The sequence below is a fragment of the Meleagris gallopavo genome, chromosome 6 (genome assembly GCF_000146605.3).
Source record: "Meleagris gallopavo isolate NT-WF06-2002-E0010 breed Aviagen turkey brand Nicholas breeding stock chromosome 6, Turkey_5.1, whole genome shotgun sequence".
In the NCBI taxonomy this organism is placed as follows: domain Eukaryota; kingdom Metazoa; phylum Chordata; class Aves; order Galliformes; family Phasianidae; genus Meleagris; species Meleagris gallopavo.
Window position 1 is genome coordinate 50,174,697 of NC_015016.2, and position 23,540 is coordinate 50,198,236.

General features: G+C 41.0%; 1 long non-coding RNA gene across 1 annotated transcript; it reads left to right on the forward strand.

Annotated features, from left to right (window-relative positions):
• Positions 1-11,795: 11,795 nt before the first annotated feature.
• Positions 11,796-21,566, forward strand: LOC109368358. The gene is made up of 3 exons (XR_004160210.1): positions 11,796-12,329; positions 17,846-17,979; positions 19,039-21,566. It is a non-coding gene; the product is annotated as an uncharacterized LOC109368358 (long non-coding RNA).
• Positions 21,567-23,540: the final 1,974 nt, after the last annotated feature.

Sequence of the window (23,540 nt, forward strand, 5' to 3'; positions counted from 1 at the left end):
TTGCATTGGAAGCATTGTGTTATTGTCTTTCATTGTCTTTCATTTGTGCTCTGTGTTCTGATTCAGCATGTGAATGATTCTCACCTAAAAATAATATATGTCCTGATATTAAGAAAAAACTAACTGGTGTTCTCCTGGAAACAGTAAAAGTCATTAGAAATAGTGATAAAATTAGAATAGAACTGTAGAAAATAGAACAATTTGCAAATATAGCCATGCAATTAGCAAGTATCACACCTGTGGGGATGGATGTGTGGCATTTTACAGTAGTCCCAGGGTCACATATGAAGACATTATCACTTCCCTAAAGAATCATTTTATTGGAGAAGAAGCCTGAATGGTGCACAAAACTATTAACAATTTCTCTGTTTGCCTTGCCTTTATTTTCTAATTACAGCATTTGCCTGTGCTGTATTAATATAGTAGCGAACTTCAGTCTGCACAGTTGTTCTCTCAAATGCAGAACCACCATCTCTTTACAGTGTTATCACTCTGGCAATTTTGAATAAGGACTTTATATGTTATGGATGTGTATATAACTATGACTACACAGAACCGATGGAAAAAGGTTTTCCATTAAGTCAATCGTGTTTATTCTCAAGTTAGATACAGTTCAGTTGGAGTTTGAATCAGAGAAGGAAGTAAAGGCTGTATTTTTTTTCCCAAATAATTCAGATTTTAGGAGCAACTAGGGCTTGATATGTAAATGAATTCTCCATACAAAATACATTTAAATTTATTATATCTGTTAAAGTAAGTGAAAAGCATTTCAAGCGTTTGAAATCTACGTGTGTCACTAGCAGATCTGTGCAGGCAGATCACGTGCTTGTCCACCCAAACAGATTCCTTACTGAGAATTCTCAGGGATTTATTTACGAATGTAATGGACTTTGCTTGGGTGGACCTGATGCTAAGTGAGTGGGAAGGATTTTATCCCTATGGTTTCATGGCAAAACACAAGAAGTCCATCCTGGATCAAAATGAAATTAAAATCTGCTGCGTATGTGTATCTGCTATGTATGACAGCACACAGTTTCCTGCTTACTGTCAAACTCCTCGTCTGTGAGTCAGGGGTGAATACCACTTGCTAACTGACAGCGGGTAGTCAGGGAGGGACAGCAAAGGGAAGGGAGATTTCGCGCTCCAGAAGCATCTAAATTAACCACTGAGTCTCCCTGGGGCTGCTCTGTAGTTACTCATGAGAGCTGTAGTTAGCAGTATTCCTCTAAGGAGTAGGAAATAAGCTCGTGGGAGCACTGTAAAGCAGCATTGTAGCCATTCAGTGAATCGCCCTGGAGAAACCTGTTTCTGTAGCAAGCGTCTGGAGAAATTAACTGGTTATTTTGAGCTGGTGGAGACAGATTCTGGGCATCCTGCACTGTCCTCCATCCCCACTGTTCCTCCCAGCAAATCTACTGCACTTGAAAGCCTGGAGCAATTCAAACTGCGTTGTCTCTGACACTGTGAATTTGCTGATGTACTGCCATGGTTTGTATACAAGAACTACTGTGTATCAAGCTTCAAATGTATGTGTTCCTTAATCAGATGTCAAACTCACCAATAAAAGAACTGGAGTTCTTAATCATTCCTTTTAGTTCTGTTGTTCTTCTTAGCAATTCCCATTGTCTGTGCTGAAAACTGAAAATCTCTCTGTCCCAACGGGTTCTATTCCCCTTATGCCCTGTGAAGTTCTGCCAGCAACTGCATGCTGTGACCCTTTTCTAAAGCCCACAGCTGTCTCCTTCTCCTGTTTCAGAGTTTTGAATACAAGTGTCCTGGGGTCGGAGGCCTTATCTCAACTTGTGATCCCTCCCACAAAATTCCTGCTCCTCTGATCCTAGTCTGCCCCCTGCCCATGAGTGCATGAAAATTTAAATCTCAGCTGGACACTTCCAGCTTTCTATTCAAAAACTGGTGATTTCGAGCACCCTTTTTGAACCTGATAAATATAATCTAAAACGTGTTGAAAGAGGTTTCCTTGTGGTTTAATGAGTAGCTTAATCGTAGCAGAAGAACTTTCAGAAGAGTTTCTCGGATAGTATTTGGCACAGTCTGAACTAAGCCAGTTTATAGAAGTATGAAAAGCTAAGTATGAGGTATGGCATGGACGAATTGGTATACATTCTTTGTATCTGTTTTTTTGCTACTTCTGCTGGAACTGTCCCTGCTCTCGTGGCACAGCTGAAGAAATCCACTGAAGTATGCTTTGTTAACTGCTTAGTGCTACGGAGTTGATGCAGAAATTGCTGTTTGTAAAATGTTCCTATGTGAAGGAGGAAGCCTCCTCAAGGCTTGAGCTTTGTCTCTTGCCATTGAGCTGCTAAATTCATTCAACTGGACAGCTCAGCTGAGTTGGTTTGTTCCAAGCTCATTTTCAGAGAGTTAGAGGTAAGAGAAATGGAAAATTTCCATGGAGCAAAGAAACGATGATATGAGGTCAAGCAAAGCTGTGGAGGAAGTTCTCACTCAAGATGTTAGGTCCCTTCAGGCTGGCAGCATGGCCTTGAGCCTCACAATGTACTGGTGAGTGGCCCACAGGAGCAGCCTAGTGGGACAACCAGCTCCATGTTTCCAGCAGGCCAGAGATCTGCGCAGTGTGTTATGTAGTGTGTTCTGGACAATGTGAATAAGATTTGACACCAGAAAACTAAGTGTATCCAGAAAAATAACTCAAGATTTTTGGCAAAGAAAGCAAGTTCTTTGGGTAGCCTTAAGGGCTGGAAGCTATTATCTGTAGAGACTGGGTTAAATGAAATTGCAGGTGTCTGTTGACAAACCTCTGCTTTTATTCACAGAAGTTATGCAGCACTGGTATGATCAGAGCAAAATTCAGCCCTAACCTAGAAGACAGGAGGTGTCTGTGCACTACACTGTGATTTTGTACAAAATACCTGAGCCAGCTCTGAGTGGCCTCCTCAGGTACTACACGGGGCTGGCTACTTCAGTAATTGCATCTGAACAAATGCGTTCTGTTCCTCAGTGATGTTTGCCCTTGTGGACATACAGGTCAGACTGAAGGACCTGGTCAGCTCCTGGTCTTCCGCCTAAAACTGCCATTATCAATAATATTTTCTTCCTGTTCACACTTATTTGTGGGGCACCAGTAAGAACTGTAGCTTTTGCTTTCCTGCTGACCCATGCTGATTAAAACCAACACTTTGGAACAGAGGCATGAGGCTTGGGGCTGCCACGTAGCAACGCTTGTGAAGCTGTGGGAATGCTGCCTGTGTCACAGCTGGCAAAGCTCTGTACTTAGTGCTTCTCTTCCGTGTCCTGACAATGCATGCGCCTCTCTCGGGCCTGTGTGCAGGTAAATGAGAAAAGGAACCTCAAAACCATAACTGAAGTTCAAAATACTATAATCAAGAACTTCAAAAAATAGCCTGCGAACACACCTGCTAGTTCTTACAAGTATATATAGCCTGATCTAATGTAAATAGTTTGTTTAGCCCTGGTTACTGCTTCACAACTTCTCAGGAAGTTCATACTAGTGCATTCTAGGTGGCATTCAGTGTGAGCTGACTTTCTGATTTTGTCACTGCTGCTAATTTTGCAAGCTGCCTGCTAACGTTGCTGTTTGCCACACATGTGTGACATGTCATCCTACTGACAACCACAGAGCCACTGCTTTTCCCTGGTGAAGGTTCCTATACAAAGAGAACAGCAACTGGTCTGTAAAACTAGATTGCCTCCATGTAATGAACAACTAACACAGTAAATCAGGGCTTTCTGATGCTTTAGGCATGGGTGTTACTCAAGCAACAGATAAGCAAAAATAATTCTTAAATGTTGTGTCAAATACAAACAGAAAATCAAGAAAAAAAAACACAACAGGAATAATGTCCCCTCGTGGATAATGTATCATATGGGATATCTGAAGTCCAGAAACAAATACGTAAATTAGAAATTACTCTGTGTTTGTAGGAAGCAGTGGGTGAACTTTTTTTTTTGTTCTTTTTTCTCTTATGTAATTCAAAAACAGTCAAGTGTAATTCAAATAATTCACTGAATCTCTGCCTGTGATTTGGGACACAGCACACCAGTAGTGTTTGGTTTTAATAATTCGTTGGCGTGCTATCTTGATGAGTTCCTTGAGAGAAAGCCTGGGACTGTACTTGTCTTTCATGAGGTTCTGGTAACTGACTGGAGTTGTTTGTGCAAGGAATGTGCCTTGTGCAGGAATTTATGGCTGATCTCCTACGCAGGGCAGGCAGCAGTATCCTTCTACTGCATAGTTCCAAAGGCTACATCTCCCTCTCTCTCTCTCTCTCTCTTTATATATTATATATATGTATATGGGGTCAAATTGCACATTATTGTTCTTTGTAATCTAACCTGTTCCAATGATGACTTATTTTATTTTCAAAAATACACCATTTTATGGTAAGTTGAAGTGCCTCTTTTATTCTGGTTATCTTTAGCAGTAATGGAGGTGTGAGTTTGCTAAGTGTTCATGGCATTTCAAATGAATGAGGATACTTTTTAAAAGGATTTTTCTTTCTACTACTGGCACAAAATACACATTTATATAGGAAAGGCCTAAATTCTGACATTTTCCTATTAATGACTGTACCTACATTTTAACGTAGAATTTTTGCATGCGAATAGTGTTTAATTTCACAGTCTTGTTCACACAGTGTTAATGTTTACTTTTTTCCTTTAACACTGATGAAGTCTGTTTGTGTCCAAAATTTGAATGTTATGGAAATTTCTTTAGGAACTTGTTAAGGTTTGGAATTCCAAATGCATTATCATACTGTCTTTACCTTATTTTGTCCTAGGGTAGAAAGCCAGTAAACCTAAACCATGTATGTCACTGTTTCCACACTATATGCCCTGAGCATTTCTGTTATGCAAAATGCAGTGAATTTGAATTTGTATTGATTTGTATGTAATTTTTCATGTACATCTTCCCTCTTGCTGGACATGCTTTTTTGCTTTACACAGTGCAATCCACCTCTGCCGCTAACCTGCCGTGTAAATACATTTCCTTCCCTCATAGTGCCATGTCCTGCTGTTTTGCCTTCACCTCTGTGTGCTCATGAGACTGTTGCTCATATCTGTTTTTTCAGATACCAGCTTAATTATGTGGCTATGCACAATATTACTTCCATATAGTTACAGCATACGTTTTTCTGTTAAATTATCAGCTCTTAAAGCTTTCTCTACTTCTGCTTTTGAGCTTGATTTCATTAAGAATTCATCTTTTAGCCTGTCATCTCATCCTGTTAAGGCACAGCCACCTTACTTCAGTTATAGCCAGGCGGTACACTCAAGAATCATTTTGGAATGTTTTCTATTTCAGACATCAGAGCAGCTCTTTGCAGGGAAATGTCTTTCACAGGAAAACGAGTTTTTTTGTTGCTCAGGTAATGCACCTATTTTTTTTCTATTCAGCATCATGAGTGATGTGCTCTGCAGCTATCCTTACTTTTTCCCTGGTGCATAGCATTATGGGCACCTCAGTACAGAAAGGACACGGAGGTGCTGGAGCAGGTCCAAAGAAGGGCAACAGGGCTGTGAAGGACTTGGAGAATATGGACTATGAGGAGAGACGAAGGAAAATGCTCCCCAAGGAGGTGGTTGAGTCACCATCGCTGGATATGTTTAAGAACTGTTTGGATGTGGTGCTCAGGGACATGATTTATGGGAGGGTTGTTAGAGTTAGGGTAGTATGGTTAGGTTGCAGTTGGACTTGATGATCTTGGAGGTCTTTTCCAACCTGAGAAATTCTATGATTCTATGATTCGATGTGGGCTACACCACCCAACATCTTTGAGACAATCAGGTTTATTGAGTGCTTCTCTGCAGCCTGTCTCTCTGCAGTCCTAATAGTGTGAAAAACCATGGCAAGCAATATGTTTCTTCCATTCATATTATCTTCTAGCAGGATGGATTTTATATCCAGCAAGGGCAGAGTAAAGCAAAGAGTTTTCTATATTCTTGTTGCTTGTAAATCCTCTCAAAGCCATTATGCTCTCGGCTCAGCATGTAGCAGGGCTTAGCCATGGTGTCTTAGGCTGCAATTTGACATGTCTTCAAGCAGGGCCACCAAGCACCCACAGCTTGTCCCTGCCTGGCTGCCTCCATGCACCTGCAGTACCTCTATCTTCTGCTACTCTTGCCCTACCTGCTGAAGTTCCTCCAAATGCGCAGCGCTGCTACTGCTGTGGTCCTGTTCCCAGTACCTCAAGATGCTTCTTCTAGATGACTAGTGGGGTGATTGCAACAAGGGCTGAGGAGGGCTGAGAGGGAGGATGCTCAAAATCTGGCCAGCATCTGAAGGGATGGAGTCTAGTATGGACAGAGGAGTCAAGAGAGCAAACTGTAACTCTTGGTTGGCACTTCACCAACATTCTCACAAGGAAGAAAGAATTAGAAAAAGGAAGCTTTTTTTTTTTTTGCTTTTTTTTTTTTTTGTATGGGTGTAGACAATAACTCAAAAAACATGGATCACCTTTCTTTTCTAGTGCTTGTTTCCAAATACTCCAGACTATAGTCAAAGCTGCAGTTTTTTTTGTTGAAAGTAGTTTGAAGGACCCAGATACCAGTAAGTGCATCTTTTTTCAGGTGATGCATTGATTTTTCATGGGTAAAAAGCCCCACTGTAATTGGCCTACTCTGCACTGATAGGTTTTCTCCATGCAGATGCACTGTTTGCTAAGGAAGATCCAGTGGTAGTAGGGCTTTTAAAACAAAGTAAGAAAAAGGAGGACAAAAAACAACTCATGAGCTCAAGTTTCTCTTGAAGGCGAGCCAATTTCTCTTGAATTAATCCTTAATTAATTGGTAGTTCCTCCTATCTCGGGAGTTGTTGTGTCTGGTTTAATGTTTGTTGTTGGATATTGGGAGGATCTTCTTGCACTTTGACGCGGACAAGAGCTTGAACAGGGGATATGTCATGGGTACTTACGTGCTAGACTGCATGGTCAGTTGTAATGGCAGAGGAATGACACTGGGGATTCAGTCCTATGTCACAAGCTTGATCTCCTCCTTGATGTTCTAGCAGAGATAGACAACAGTCACAGAAATAAATTTCATAAAGCAAGTCTCCCAGCCCTGTATCCCTTCTTCATGTAGACCTTCTTCAGATGTACTTTGCTTCCTTTTGAGTATCAGCCTAGCTGTGTTCTCTTTAGCAGCCATCTCAGGGTGTTCCTCCTTGCCAATCCATGGCACTACTCAGTTCTGGAAAGGAGGTGAGATGAAGGAGTGACGTGACATGGTGCTGAGTTACACCTCCTTGTGAAAGCAAGGGGAATGGTGGAAATGCAGCCAGAAGCAGCGGGCAGGATTTCACCAAGATGTCTTGGCCTCTTTTTGTGCCGGCTAAGTTCCTACCACGTGATTTGCAATTGTAACTGCTTATCTTCTGGCTTTGGAAAGTCTGGAGTGGAGAATTTGGAAATTTTAATGTGGGGCAAAGCTCTGGATCCAGTATGGGATCGGTCTGATCACTGTAATTTGACTTCTGCCTATCATCCTTAAAACAGCAGAATTGCACCTTCTCTTTTTGACAGCTTTGCTAAAGTCATCCTCTGAAGGAAGAAGCAGTGCCTTGAGTAGCCACATTAATGCTGATGATCATGCCACTCCACTAGAGGCAAGCCTTACATTAACAATACTTTTTGCATCTGCTTTTTGCAAGTAAAATTTAAAGTGAAGCTTGGTCACTTGACCATGAATACTACTGAGTTTGAGCCTGACTATTTCCTTGCTTCGCCATGCATAGACCTCTTTATTCTTCATGTGTGTTTTGTGCAGATTCAAGCTGCCAGCTCTGGTACAAAGCGGCTGTTATGAAGAGTGAGAAATTATAACATGGGCATATGGGGAAAGGATAAAACAGGGGAAGACAAATCATTGTTAAAAAAAAAAAAGCATAATGAAAATTTTAGCTTTACACTTTTCAACATCAATAAAATACACTAGAAGGTTGATGTAACCTCTACGTATGTAATGGAAAGGATTTTTTCTTAATTGATATTCATTTTGCAACAGCTTGTAATAGGATGTCACTATCAATGCTGTGGTCGCTGAATATGTTAAAGTTTGTTTATCATGAGAAAACTGCAGTAAATCATATCAGGTAGCTATTACTGGCAGTAAGTCCTGCTATCAAAGCAGCTCTGATCTTTTGGAAACTCAGGACGCAAACTAAGATATGCCAATATCTCAGACTATCCTGGAAACATATCCCACTGATTCTTAATGCATTAAATAACCACATTTTAATCTGCCTGCCTGCTTTTAGTCATTCATGTCTGGGATCAAGTTTGCTTTAAATGTCTTGCAGCTATTTTCTTTTTGACTATTTAGCTCATTCAAACTAAAGAAAGAAATCTTGATGCCTAAAGCCTTGTGTAGATTATTATCCATGCAAAACAGTACAAAAGAGCAACTATACTGAAATGCACCACATCTCTGAACAAAGCGATAAACAGTGTGGAGTCTGCTGAAGTGTTAGGAAATTGGTACTTGCCCATTGAACTCCACTGAGGACTCTTTCAGAGGAGCTGCGCCATGAGCCCATCCAAGTGAGAGGGAGAAGTGGAGCTGGAGGACAAGCATTGATTGAAGATGTGACAAAATCACTCCCACAAACACTGAGAAAGGCAGAGGGCAGGGGAGGGGAGGAGAGGGCAGGGGATGGGAGAGGAGGGGAGACGAGGTGTCTAATTGCCTTGTGCAGATGCAGAAGTAGAACCAAGTCACCAATCTTGCTGTTGCTGAGAGCTCAGAAAATAAGTGCCAGAAGCATCCTGAAGCAGAGGTGGCAGGAGAATAACTGCATTTAGTGGTGCTGCATTTAGTGTTATTAAGACTGGGATAAAGAAGAATTCCCAGAAAATTTTTTGTGGACACAAACAATGAGTTCAAATAGTGATTGAGATCTATAACACCCAAAGTTACATCTGTATTTTACTTTATTCCTAACAGAATTATCTTGTTTACCATCTCTTTCCCATATCATTCCTAATCAGGTGGAACACAAATTTCAGGGACCGGTGTTTTTGTCATTCACTGCAGACTCTATTTCTCTGTGAGAAAATATTCTGATTTAATAAAACAGCAAATAGAAAACAGTTTTGTTTGGAAGACTGAAGGATGTTTTCCCAGGACTGAGCACCACTATGTGAGATTTCATTTTTCCAAGCCAGTTCAATATTTGTATTTTAAGGACTGTAGACAAAAATAGTCATGAGATAAATCAGAGCTTAAAAAAAAATGAAACAAAACAAAACTCACAAAACTCACAAAACCCCAACAAACTTTAAAAAAAACTAGCTAAAATTGCATTTGAAATTTAAATTCAATGTCTCTATTTACTATATTAAAATAATGTGATGAAAATGATAAATAAAGCAATGCATTTTTGCCACCTAAATTTAATATGAAGATGCTGGAACTGTGGGAAGCTCTTCACAGAATGGCAGGAGCCAGAGCTTGCTGAATTGTTGAAAAAGCTTTTTGTAGCCCTGATTTCGCATAGAACGGTTCGTTCATGTTACTCTATTTATTTCAGTGTAGTTCCCTCCAAAGAATAATTAAATGAATGCCTGGAAGTTTAAAAAGGATGAATGCTTACTTCGTTCTTTGGCCCTGTGCTTATGAACTATAAGAGGCCATCTAAACATTTGAAAATTTTCAGTCTTCTATTCACCTACTCCAAATAATACTTTCTTAGCAACAAACAAGTTTTAAATACAGCACATTTTAGGGGTAAACATACTATTTTTCTTCTCTATTCACTATATTCAACATAATTCTACATTATTGCCCTTTGGATCTGCCATCCAAAGCAAATAATGAGTGAAGTATTTAATAGATCAATTAACAATAAATGTAATTTTTAAAAAGATTTCAATATCAATGGGAATCTGAATGTATTTTTGGTTAAATGAGTATTTGTATCCTTTTATTATATCTTCCTGCATGCTAAGAGATAAGTAAAACTGAAAAGTAAATTTTGCACAAAAGTTGTTTTTGCTGTCTTTAGTGGTTTTTCACTGATACAGTTCAATTTTGGTTTAAAAAATAAATGGAGAGTACATATTCAACACAGGATTAAAGCCTGTTGTTTAAGTTGAGTCATTTTATGTTGCTGACTTAATTCCCAATTAGAATCAGGGTTCTAAATCACTTTGATTAAAATTTTTCCACATTATTCTCCACGGAGACTGCTAGGCATCATGAGTGCTGGATTTCCTGCCTTGGACAGCTGTGCAGGCACCACAGCCCTAATCCTAACATCCTTCCACACAGGTTCACAACAAATATCAGATAGCAATTGCTTTTGATCATATCAGAGTTAGGTTGAATGACAAACCAGAAGCTGAAGATAAAATGTCTGCTAGTCTGGTCCTCCTGCTTCCAACTTCCACTCCATCAGCTGTCAAGTCTTTCTTTTTGGTGCATTTTAATGGAATATCTGTGGATTCACTTCTATCAGGATAGGGCCATCACCAAACTCATCTTGCAAAAATAAAGCCTAAATTGATATCCAAAGTAAGTTGCATGTGGTTTGCAGAGGAGTGTGCATAGATGTCTTCTCATCTCAGAGTGTGATTTTTACATGAGCTCTGAATTGAAGGACTTTTGAGCCTTGTAGGATAAAGATGTATCCAAAAGCAGCTTTGGAGGTACCACGGTATGCATTATCCACCTGTTTGAGCAAATTATTTCACCTAGAAGAACAAAGTTGGCTATGATCTCTCAGGGCTCTGATGTTTTACCAAAGATTAATCCTCATTATCTTCAGTTATGGAATCTGTAGTGCAGCCTGTCAACGACAGCCAGTCCAACTGATTAATTGCTGCTCAGCCCTTCACATGCTTTTGCAATTGGTTCTGCCCAAATAGCAGCAGCTTCACATCCAGGTGGCTCCATTTTTAGGCAGCTTGGTGGGAACAGTGGAGACCATCCTGACCCTCTTTGAACACTTTCCACCCTCTCGTCGAAGGGAGCACACACATGGGATGAAGAGGGGTTTGAAGCACCTGCAGGTCCCTGTGCCCAAGGGGAAGCCATTCTCTTTAGCAAGCAAAATGGGACAGGGGAAAGACTCCCAGGAAACAGGCCCTCAGGTCCCCCACCCTCCTCCTTCTCCTCTCAGCCATAGGCCCCAGCTCCCAACACACTGCCGTGTTTTGGTCACTGTGGGACACTGTTAGAATGGCATCACCACAGGGCCTCCTGATGTCACAAGTCATCCCACAATCTTTGTTCTAAGCTCTGTAAGTAGGAGTCCCTGCATCCAGAACTTCCAGTCACTGAGTGACAAATGCCAGTGACAACTTACCCTTGAGCTTCAGAGCTGCCAAAGTGCCTTTTCTTCCAAGGAGGCAGGACAGATTACCCTCCTGCCAAGATGAGGCAGCTGACAGGGAAGTTCTGCACCGAGTTGTTGAAGGTGGACCCACCTGAGATCATTGAGGAGCTGATGGAGGTGGATGCAGAGCTGGAGGAAGAGCTGATAGGAGCAGATCCACCTCCATCAGGGCAGAACCTTCACAGAACCATTGCTCTCAGGCAGTAGTGGAGGAGACCCAGAACCCACCCCTACCATCACATGGTTGATGTATTTAACAATAGAAGTAATGCCCCCTATCTTATTCTGGTGGCCCATGACATCAGAGGTGGATGTTGGAAGTAGGGCTGCAGAGACTGAACCCTCCTGACAATATTCCATTACATGTTGCTGCCGTGTAACAGACGGCAGCAGAGGGGCAGTCTGACAGAATAGCATCTTAGATGTAAGTGTGTATGAAGCAAAGGTTTGGAACTGAGTACCTCCATGCTGAAAAAAATGGCACCCACTGACATTCTTTGACACTTGCTGAATATTTATGGAGATCAAATGGTAGATGTGAGCAGTGTGGTGGAAAGGGCTCAGGTGCTGAAGGAAAGACCTATCACCTCTTCAGTCAAGAGTCTGGGCATGGTTGTTTTTTCTTAATCCTTCTCTTCTTAAGGAGCATTTTGTGTGCCGAGGTGACAGGCAGCAGGCCACTGAGCAAACTCTGTCCTCTCACTTACTCCAACTATGTCCTCTCCCATTTCTCCAAACCCTGAAGAATCCAGAGCCATTTGGACCATGTTGAGGACATATGGGGATTTTTTTGTTTTTTTTTTCCTTTTTCGTTTTTCTCTTTTTTTTTGTTTTTTTCTTATTTTTTTCTTTTTTACTTGTAGAAAAAGATTGTAACAGATTGTAACTGGCACAGGCTAAGATTGAGCAAGACAAAGTCCTCTGGGATCTGTGAGAAAAAAACTTCCCTTTGTAGGATCAAGAAGACTGGATCAGCTTAATACCTTCCAGATGTTTGGTAAGCAGATATATGAGATGCAGGAGTGATGCTGAAATATCCGCATTTCCTCATACTTGTGGGTTTGAGCTAAGTGAAAAAAAAGAAGTCTCAGCTGTGGCAAGGGAGGCTCGGACTCCATTGCAGGTGTAGAATGAAGACATTTATTGTAAGTGCTTACAACCTCTTATACTCTTATATCAAGTACCCCTTGATCACATATACTAGCCAGGCACCTTGTACTGTACTTGTCTGGCACAAGTAGCTGCAGAGTTGGCTTGCTCATTTGCAAGGCCATTTGTTCATAATGTCTTTGTTTGTCCAACATATCCCCCTCTTTACTAGTTTGAACAACAAGCACTTGGTTGATCGCCTTATTAATATAAAGAATATATACCAACAAACATGCAAAAGCTGAAAAATACATTAGTCCGCCCATCAAACCAACCCCATGAGTTTTCAACATGTAGCTTTTGCCCCGCAGATAGAAAATTTTGTGAGGTAGTTGTCACATTGCTTGACACTGAGATATTGGCTGTAGTATCCACAGTCCAGTTGTCTCCGTAAGGCTTCGGTTGGGAGGATACGCAGAAGGTTGTCACAGATCTGAAGAAGCAGCAGGAGATGTTGATGGTGCAGTCAAGCAGGGCTTTATGACTGTGGCTGGAACCCATCGTGGTCTAGCACCTGTGGAAACACAACCATCAGCTCTTCACCCCCTTCCTCCCCCCCTATTTTTTAACAGGGATTTTTTTTTTAATCATTAAAATTACATATTCAGAACCAGAATTATGAAAGCCAAACAGGTGCAGGTAAGATATCAGTTGTAAATACATGTTTGTACACATTATATTAAAGAAGAGAATCTTTGCTTGGATTCCCACAAGTATCCCATCTTAAATAACTTAGTGAGTAAAGAGCTAGTTAAAATTTTAAGAGTAGTTGAGCATAAACAGTGGGAATGATATGGAGTCATTAGTTAGGGGTGGAGTTTGGGATGCAGAATAGGCATGGAATATTGTAATTAATTTCTAGAATTAATTGCAGTAACCACTTCTTGTACCATGAATATGCACGTATTCCCTCTATAAATAGAAATGTTTACCTGCTGTCGGTGTGCAGGCTAGGAAAGAGTTATCCCCCCTGCACCCGGTTGGCCAAATAAAACATACCTACTCTACAACTACTTCATGTTATAGAGTTTGTTCCACAAGTCACCAGGGCCCCAGAAGGTCTTTAGCCACAGGTCAGAGCACGTAGCTGTGTCCCACAGCCTCACTCCAGCTTTGTCCCAAGTTTCTGTGTCACAGATCGTAGCGCCATCCACTCCTACGTTACGAGAGACCCACACAAAAAGTCACTTAGATGGAAGCTTTCCACTTCAGCGTGGTGCTTCTGCAAAATCGTTTCCTTTATTTTGCAGACCGCCTCCTGCTCCTTTGTTACACTTGTTCCCGTCATTGCCCATTGCTCACCTCTGTCCTGCAGAAGTGCTTGGGCTGTGCAGCTGGTCCTGCTTCCTTTCAGCAAATTTTGGGTCCAGTTTCCTATCAGTGGCCCTTGGGTCCAGCTTCCTCTCAGCAACCCCAATTTCTGTTTCCTTTCAGCAAATTTTGGGTTCTGCTTCCTTTCAGTGGCCCTAATTCCTTGCCACCGGTCAGCTTGATAGCTGATTATTTCCGGAGGCTGACCCTGATGCAGGGTCCCTGTTTGGGTGCCATTTGTGGCAAGTGATGCATGGACTCCATTGCTGGTGCAGAACGAAGACTTTTACTATAGGTGCTTACAACCTCTTATACCCCTATAACAACCCCTTGTCACATATACCAACCAGGCACCTTGTACATGTTTACATCTGGCGCAAGTAGCTGCCGAGCTAATTTCTCAATTTTAACACTGTTCTAACTGTAGCTCTGGTACTCGGGTGGGTGTCTGTGGAAAAAAATATCAGGAAAAAAGGTACAAAATGATATATTTCTTCCTAAGTATCAAGGATGTTTGGTTCATTTTATGAACAACAACAACAAAGCTTCAACAAATAAATGGAAAACAAGCTATAGCAGGATTAACATGTAGAGTATTACTTGAGATACAAGTTATCAGAGATTTCACTCTCTGAAAGGCATCTCTTTGTGAGAAGATTCTGCCAGGCCAAGGATTGAGTTGATTATATTTATTTACTAATGCTTATTTTCTGGCATGGAAAAAAACAATATTCTCAGAGGAAGGAAGAAGGGGCAGAAAGGATGTACTTTTGTCCTCTGGGGGAAAGAAGGACATCTGAAAATTATCTCTGTATCCAAACTGGGAGCTGGCTTTTTCCCCCAGGGAAATGTTTCCCCATCTGCATTGCTGTTCCAAATCAGTGCTTCAGAGAAGCTGCAAGAGCTCATGGCTGGGGAGAGATTAGCAGAGCCAAGGGTCATCATGTGTAATGGGGACTCAGAGAAGACAGAGAGACTAGAAGGGAATAAAGTTTCCCTTGAAACAGTCCTTGGGAATGATATCGTTGGTTTTGATCAGGAATTATTAACAGTATGAGTGCTCTCCAAAACTAGGTAAACCCAGCTGATGCTAAGTTATTTCTCTTAGGAAATGAGATGAGTCCAAAGTTACTGAACAGTCCTCACCTCATGAATTGTACTAGCTGAATTGTACTGGCTTTAGACAATGTCAGAATTGAGGTCTGGTAGACCTTTTTCCTGCCCATTGTCTTGATTTAAGTTTATTGACCTGGAAAATGCAGCCCTCAGTCAGATCTTCCAAATTCAGAGGTATAGTGACAGTCTGTCTTGATCACAACTGGCTGCAAAAATGGCACCTCAAAGCTCTATGCAAAACCTCCTGGCTTGGCAAATTCAGTCTTCTGCACCTGTCACATAAAAGGACATTTTTTCTGCAGCCCAGTAAGCTTCCCCCACAATACGCGATTCTGAAATTATTGAACCTTTTCATCTTGTATGCAAATCTGGTTCTCATTCTGCTTTTGACTAGTACTTGCTAGAGTTAAGTGCTGTGGCCACCAGATTTTCTCTGTCATGACAAACAGGTAATGCCTCTATTTGTACACACACAGAGTACAGTTGGATTAAACACCAAGGCTGAATGAAGACAGCTTATGAATACTATTCGATCAGTATAAATCAACTGGGCTAGGATTATTTTAATCAGCTTCTTTTTTTCTGTATATGTGAATCCACTTTCTTTTGAATACAGAGAAATCCTCTGAATATCCTCATAGCTAATACATGCTTACTACCTTCTATTGCTGGTTCTATTTTCTTGTTATCTTTGTCCCACCATAAAATTTGGAGCATGTTGCCTAATTTGTGCAGGATGCCTCATAAATGCTGTGACACTGTGTAAATTTAAGCAGAACCAGATTTTATTAGTCTATTTAATGTGGCTTGTTGGAGCACAATGTGTACAATTTGCCTGGAAGGGCTGAGAGACAATTCAAGACAATGAAAACCCACGAAATATTCAATATTATTAAAACGTATGGAGCTTCTAAAAAAAAAAAAAAGAAGAAAGAGTCTGCAAAATGCTGGATGGAACTGATGTTACTACTGGAGAATCTTCTTTACTGTTGGTCATGTGCTAAAGCTTGCTGTTGGTGTCAGTGGAACGAATCCTCTCCACGGTTTCTTCCGTTTGCTAAATGAGCCAATCCAGCTGTTGCAGAACAGCTAGAGATAAAGCAGTTTCAGAGAAACAGTGACTCACTTATCCTTTGAGAAGCCTTTGTTGATATCATTTGGAGATTTATGAAGTGGAAGCTTCTTCATATGAGCTACTATACAGCCTGGCTGGCTCCACACCAGCAAAAGCCTTGAAAAGAGCTGGGTGCAGGTGAGGGATGCCCAGTGACCTCAAGCAAGATGAGATTTGCAGGTCAAATTAGAGTTTAGGCAAAGACTGAAAAACATCTGGCAGAAAATCTGTTGAGAGCAGGCCTCGGAGCAAGTCTCAAAGAGAAGAAAAAGGGACATGTAAGAGGGAGCATGAGGGAAGGAAAGTGTGAGTTTGTTGGTTGAGTAGGAAAGTGAAGTACTCAGGAAATGGAAGAAGCCGTTTAAAGATAAAAATTGAAGTTGGAGTGTTTGCATAAAGTAGCAGCCAGGCAACAATGGGAAAAAATATATGTATTAGTGACAAGAAGTTGTTAGAAATAGGTGTATATGTACTTATTGAAAGAAGAGCTTTATTTAAAGAGGCAGACTTGAGGAAAGAATAGGAAATATAATGTGTTTGGAAATGCTCATGAGAGGTAGAGTGACTTTTAGACAACTAAAATAAAATAGGGAAAGAAGAAAGAAGCTTACAGTTCAGAGGGAAGATAGACCTACAGAGCAGTAGAAAGAGTATGGGTGTTCCAACAGAGGTAAGATAATACAAGGAACAGAATGTCAGGACCAAAGCCTGAACTGAATATAAAAGAAACATATGAATTCAGAGGAAAAAGAGTTTTCTGGATAGAGAGAAGGATACAGCCCCACTCAGTAGCACTTTATTCTCCTCCATTGTCTACTTGATACTTGCTTTGCCTTTTATTCTATTTTTGCCTTTTATTTTTATTTTATCCATTTGTCCCTCCATCCATCCACCCTCACTCATCAGGAAGTAGTTCAGAAGTTCCCTCAGGTTGAATTTAGCAGATATTTTAAGCAGAATATTAGTTGCACGACTGACTTCTGATAAATCACAGATAGCTGAGAAAGCAGAGAAAGCACTCTGCTTTTCTATTGATCATACTTATTTGTCTATGGTTTACTTTCTTGGAAAAAACTCTTTTTATCTCTTTATTTGAGAAAGGTGTTTCTCTTCCAAACAATATTGGGTTCTTGTTTGTTTGTTTGTTTTTGTTTTTATTGCTCTTTACAATTTGCAAACAGCTGGAAATCCTTCTTTGTTGTGGGAAGAACAGGTCACTTGGAAACGCAATATAAAAAGACTATTTACAGAAATCAATACATCCAAACACAACCATTGTAGCAGTGAGAGGAAATGATGTATCCATGAAAGAAGGCACGAAGTCTAAATCTGATCACTGAGTGAGAGCTACTTCCAGTAAAAGCTACTACCTTCTGATATAAAAGCCTGTGCAATTATATTAATCATGAACTGACTCAAACTAAAAGGACCTACGGTGACATCAAAAGAGTTAAAAAAGAAAGATATTAGTATTGGAGAAGGGATTTTGAGAGTGTTTATAAAGTTAGCATGATGAAGATTCAGAGATGGAGAAGCTGATGATCCCAGAGGATAAAAACAGTACTATTTGTAGCCAGTTTTCAGATTAGATTGCTACCAATCTTGAACATATGGATTGGAATTACTGAAATCAGTAGATAAGAGATATGGCATATGAGGTATTCTGGAAAGATGTGCTGGTAATTATTCAGCAGCATCTGGTATTGAAACCCTCAAAAATGTTGTTATACAAATAAGTCAGAATGTGTCTGAAACAGGTGCTGGAAATTTCTAAATCTCTCCTTTTTTCTTTCTTTCTTTCTTTTTTTTTTTTAAACAAACAGAAAATTGACAAGAATAGGACATGGCTTCAGATGTTCAGGGTTTTACAGATACCAACTACTGTTATAGCAGAGCAAAATGGGGCCTTGAAAGAGGATGTGAAAAATTCAACGCATTAATCAAGAAATAGATGAAGGTGAAAACCAAAAACTTGAACAGAAGGTCACAGAGTTGAAAGCTGATGAGCACTGTCGCATCTGATGCCCTGTGGTAGAAAAAGCCAAGAAATGCTGTGACGTATCAAAGAAGCAGATAGGTAGTTTGATAGTTACTGGAATGAATGTGGAAGATGGAAAGCTCACAGAGGACACTGCAAGAGAGAAGTGGTAGGATACAAAGGCATTCACCTCGGAAATGGATGTTTGTCAAGAGATCCCTCCCTAGGTAGCAAGCCAGAATTTCCACTGTTACTCTCCTTCTTCCTCTAGCAAAATCAGAAAGGGAGGAAAAGTCTTATGCAGAGGAGGAAAAGTACTGAGTCTGCCACAAAGCAACAGAGTGTGTCTTTGAGTATTTCAGAAAGCATAGAAAGCAACAGAGTTCCTAACTTGATTAGAGGGATAGATTGCAGATAATCCTGACTTTAAATTAAGCTATCTATGTCTCTCTTGTATCCATTAACATGGGAATGGATTTGTAGCGCATCACGGTGACATCTGCATATACCATGTGATAATAGCAGCTCCTGAGAAATGCTGGTGAAAACTGCAAGAGTGTTCTCCTCAGAGGTGCTGGAGAATAACACTGGGATGCTGCTGTGCAAAGCATAGAGTGAGGGTCTGTGGGAAGGCAATGTGTGCAGTTCTGCCTGATGTCTCTCCAGAACCAGTGACAACACATGCTATTAACATCTTGTTGTCATCTTTTATCCTAGGATGTTCCTAGAGGGATCAAATATTTTTTAAAAAAGTGTGAAGTTTTTCAGAGGATACAGGGAAAATGTAATTTGCCATCAAAGAAATGAATAACCCAGAAGTCACTCTGCATATAGAGAGAAAAAAAGGAAGTTCATGTATTACTTTATTACTTATTAAGCAATTCATTATTTTAATTCTTGGCAATGAGTTCAGTAATTATTGATTTATTAAGACAGTTTTAGAAAGTACAAAAAGTTTATTGGGAATTGAAAAATGGGATTTTTAAAAATTAGAAATCAGACAAGACGTTTCACCTGATTAAATCTTGATTTCCACAGAGAGAAGCAGTCTTTGTATCCTTTCTGAAAGCAAGAATTTTTTGCAAGGTGAATTAATTCCAGTAATTCCAGTTTGTTTCCTATTAAGAAGAAAATCAGGTAACAGATGGAAAAATACTTGCATGCAACTACATTTAATGTTAAATGAAAGGAAATAAAATGGTCTCCACACACTGACCCTTAATAAAAAATAGTTATCAATTTGCCACAAACTGCAGGCTAAGCCAGGCCCAGAATAGGTGCTCCTAAGTCAAATAAAATAGGAAATGAAATGAGTGAATTAAATGTAGTGTAGATTTTTATGAAATGTCCAGCTTTGTCAGCCACAGACAAGCAGGAAAGTTAGGGCTGCTCAGTACCTCCTAGGGTTTCAGCATAATGTAGTAGATTATGTAATAGTACCTGTTACATAGATACTTTACTCTAGTTGAAAAAATTGTGAGTACCAACACAGATTGTGCTTGGAAGCAGGTGACATCAGCTGTTGTATCGCATTCTTAAGGCTCAGTGGATGAGTGCAGAGGTAATCACATTCCCTAGCAGCCCACCCTCCTGAAGCTCTTAAGTCCATCCAACAGTGGGGACAGAAATGTGTTAGAGATTTTGATCTAGTCTATGTCTGCTCCAAGCATGATGAAAAAGCACCCTCCCTCCTTGATGCCCTGCAGCAATGATTAGTTAATCTGGAAGTCTTCTTCAGGATGACAGATGTTGACTGAATATAGCAGTGCGAACTGGTAGTGGAATAATTTGCAAGTAATTGGGAGCATCAGAACATGTTTAATAATGTGCAGTTTTGCAGATTACGCATAATGCGAAAATATGACAAACTTTAAGTTGCCATGACAGCTTTGTTACAAAAACTGTGTGTGCTTTTATATGGAAATGGTGACAGAAGCGATGCCTGATTTTTAAGTAACCAGTAGATGAGCTAGTATTGAGGCAGGGAGGAAATTCACAGCATTCCAGGAGGGGAATTACCATGTGGGGAGAAACGTGAGCTTAGGGATGTCAGCCCTGTGGACAATTGAGACTGGTGGGAGGAGAAGCAGAGAGTGAGGGCCCAGGAGCAGAGGTTATTGATGGACATAAATAGTTCTCAGGACTAAAAAAAAAAAAAGACTTAAAAGCTGTTCAGAATGTGAGTAAAAAGATGTCCTGTTAACAAGTATAAAAATATCAGCTAAACCATTGTGTGCCAGAGATTTCTGTGTATTATACAGCACCCTACTTAGTTCTGAGGTTGCAAGTAGGATGTAGAAACATCTAGAGTGGAAGGTATTTGGATTCATATATCACAAGGCAGGGGAACAGGGAAAATAATAACTGTATACTGTTAGGGAAGGGAGGGAAAGGAGAACTTGGGGGTCCACTGTGCTTGGTCCACTCTCACTCTAGAGGATGGAACTCCTCACTATATGGTAGTGTCAGATAGCCTGTATGTCTGCATGAACCATGGAGATGGCTGTGTCACAGAGGTGTTTGTCCTCCATAGATAGAGGTAGGAATGCACAATGAGTTTAGGAAGTCCTAGATGCCTTATGTTTTCAGGGAGATGGTGGCTGGAGATGCTGCTTTGAGATGCTGAGAGTGCATTGCTGGCAAGTGATTTCCCTGGGATGAAGAGCCCCTGGACTGCATACTGCAGTTAAGGCAGCTGCTGGGGAAAAGATGAAACCTGGGCTGCAGGGGCTGAAGAAGGCATGTACTGATTAACCACTGAGGTAGTCAGAGTCCAGTATGTGCCAAAACCCACTGACACTGTTGGAAGTTTTATTTAGCGATCAAGCAAGTAGCACAAGCAGGAGACACTTGACCACAAGTCGCAGACATCGAGCTGTTGATCTTTTGCTGTTAACACACTGGAAGCTGCAAATCAGCATAACTGAGTCCTAATTCCTCTCTAGTCAGGCATGATGAGCTAATGAACAGACAGCTAAAGGAGTTGATAGGAGTTTACGTGTCCAAAGATACACAGAATTGCTAGGAAATTCTGCTTGGTTGGAGTTACTCCATGCATAATCAGAGTATTCACTGTGTGCCAGAATTCAGTGAGCTTTTTCTAATGAAGTGACTTTATAATAGTGCTGATCATTCTCATGGACAAAGCTAAAGAGTTAGAAGGACACTTGAAGAAATGTGCAGGAAGCACAGATTTCAAATCTCTGGAAAGGATTTAGAAATTCCAAAATATTGAGATATTGTTATGAGATCTTGCTGGATAGTTTTTGAGGAAACAGAAATGAGCGTTAATAAAGTTTCAGAAGACTGATGTGTATAGAGAAAGTACACTACAGATATGAGACTGCAGAAAAAGAAGAAAATGCAGATGAAAAAAAGGTAATTTAAAAGTTAGCTGAAACTGATGTGAACTAGCAAGGGCTACATTAACAACAAAATAAGGAAATTCAGAAACTAAAAGTTAGCACAGCGGTTTAAAGAAAGTTTATTTGCCCCAGGCAATCCTACAGACTTGGGGAGGAGTGGCTGGAAAGCTGCCTGATGGAAAGGGACCTTGGTGTAGTGATGGACAGGGGGCTGAATATGAGCCAGCAGTGTGCCCAGGTGGCCAAGAAGGCCAATAGCATCCTGGCTTGGATCAGGAATGGTGTGGGGAGCAGGACCAGGGAAGTCATCCTGCCCTGTACTCGGCACTGGTGAGGCCTCACCTCGAGTGCTGTGTTCAGTTTTGGGCACCTCAGTACAGAAAGGACATGGAGGTGCTGGAGCAGGTGCAAAGAAGGACAGCAAGGCTTGTGAAGGGCTTGGAGAGTATGGCCTATGAGGAGAGACTGAAGGAACTGGGGCTGTTCAGTCTGGGGAAGAGGAGGCTGAGGGGGGACCTTATGGCTCTCTTCAAATACGTGAAAGGTGATTGCAGCGGAGCGGGGCTGGTCTCTTCTCACTAGTGACAGGACGAGGGGAAATGGCCTCAAGCTGTGGCAGGGTAAGTTTAGGTTGGATATCAGAAAGAATTTCTTTACAGAAAGGGTTGTTAAGCACGGGAATAGGCTCCCCAGGGAGGTGGTTGAGTCACCATCCCTGGATGTGTTTAAAAACAATTTGGATGTGGTGCTCAGAGAGGGTTGTTAGAGTTAGGGTAGTATGGTTAGGTTGCAGTTGGACTTGATGATCTTGAAGGTCTTTTCCAACCTGAGCAATTCTATGGTTCTATGTTAACACAGGAAAAGGCTAGGGAGTTCCAGGGGCATTGATCCCAGAGGGAAGAGAATGAATGATACTGCACTCCTGCTGTCCTCTTAGACTTGTGTCTGGATCCTTCTTTGGTTTTGGCTCAAAGTTTGCTTTCTGAGGCATTTCTTGCAATAAGACTCTGACTTATGTAGGAGATGAGAGGTAGGTGTTGCCCTGTGGCAATCAACATCACTTTGTGGACAGCTTCACATTTGAAAGCATTTCTTTGGAGCTGTTTGCCTCTGGAAGAGAGTGCCCAGGAGTGTTTTCTGGCAGAAGATCTGGCCTGTAACCAAATAACTCCAGCTTGGTGTGGGAAAACTGGGGAATTATACCATCATGTCCTGTGAAAAAAAAAAGATGAGGTGGGCACCTACCTGCTCCCTTTTATCTGCTGGCATGGCCCAGAAGATGGGAACAAAGAAGTTTCTGCTGAGATCTCAAAGCCAGAAGCTGCTGGCTCGACCACTTAGGACTTATAAATAAGTTTGTACTACCACTGGAAAGTCATCGTCGTCAACCGAACAACAACACCTGACGACCCACCACTACTGAAGATCAGCGACTGACCTAGGAATCACGCTGGACCCATGGTGGTGACTGTCTCCCTCTTGCTCTCTACAAGGACTCCTTGCTTTTATTTCCTATCTTTTCTATTGCCCATCTTCCCTTCCCCATCTCCCTAAACGACAAGGATTTGTAAATAAACTGGTCAGGCTAACATTTGACCTGTTGTCTCTTAATCTCACTGTTGGGTATAAATACATTAAAAGAACCTCCTCTCTCTCCTATAAACTGGAGTGAGACAACTAGTAGGTTACTTCACATAATCAGTTAAAATGTTACCCATAACTCATCTATGTAGGGAACTTTATTCCAAACACTGTTTCTTCCTGCATCTGAAATAGGAATCTGTAGCCTTGCCAAGGAGTTGTTTACTTTCTAAGGCCAAGTTCATCCAAGTTTATCCCCCGGTTACTATTAGTTTCATCTTCAAAGATCAGTGTGTCAGTGATGTCCACATCTAACTCCGCAAAATCTTAGTCCTTTAAGGGAGTTCTACATAAAACCTAACTGGAAGAATGTTTGGATATTGAAAGGGAACCCTTTCCCAGGTAAGAATGGAGAGAAATTTCCCTAGAGAAGCTTTATCAGACTTGGATCTCATTCATGCTGTCTGTCTTACCATGTTCCACGGGAGAGCAAGCCTCAAGATAGCCATTTTGCATCTCTGGGACAAGAAGGAGCTGCCTGGCATTTCTTCAATGTTTCATCCAATAAATGAAAAAAAAAACCAACATGAGCCA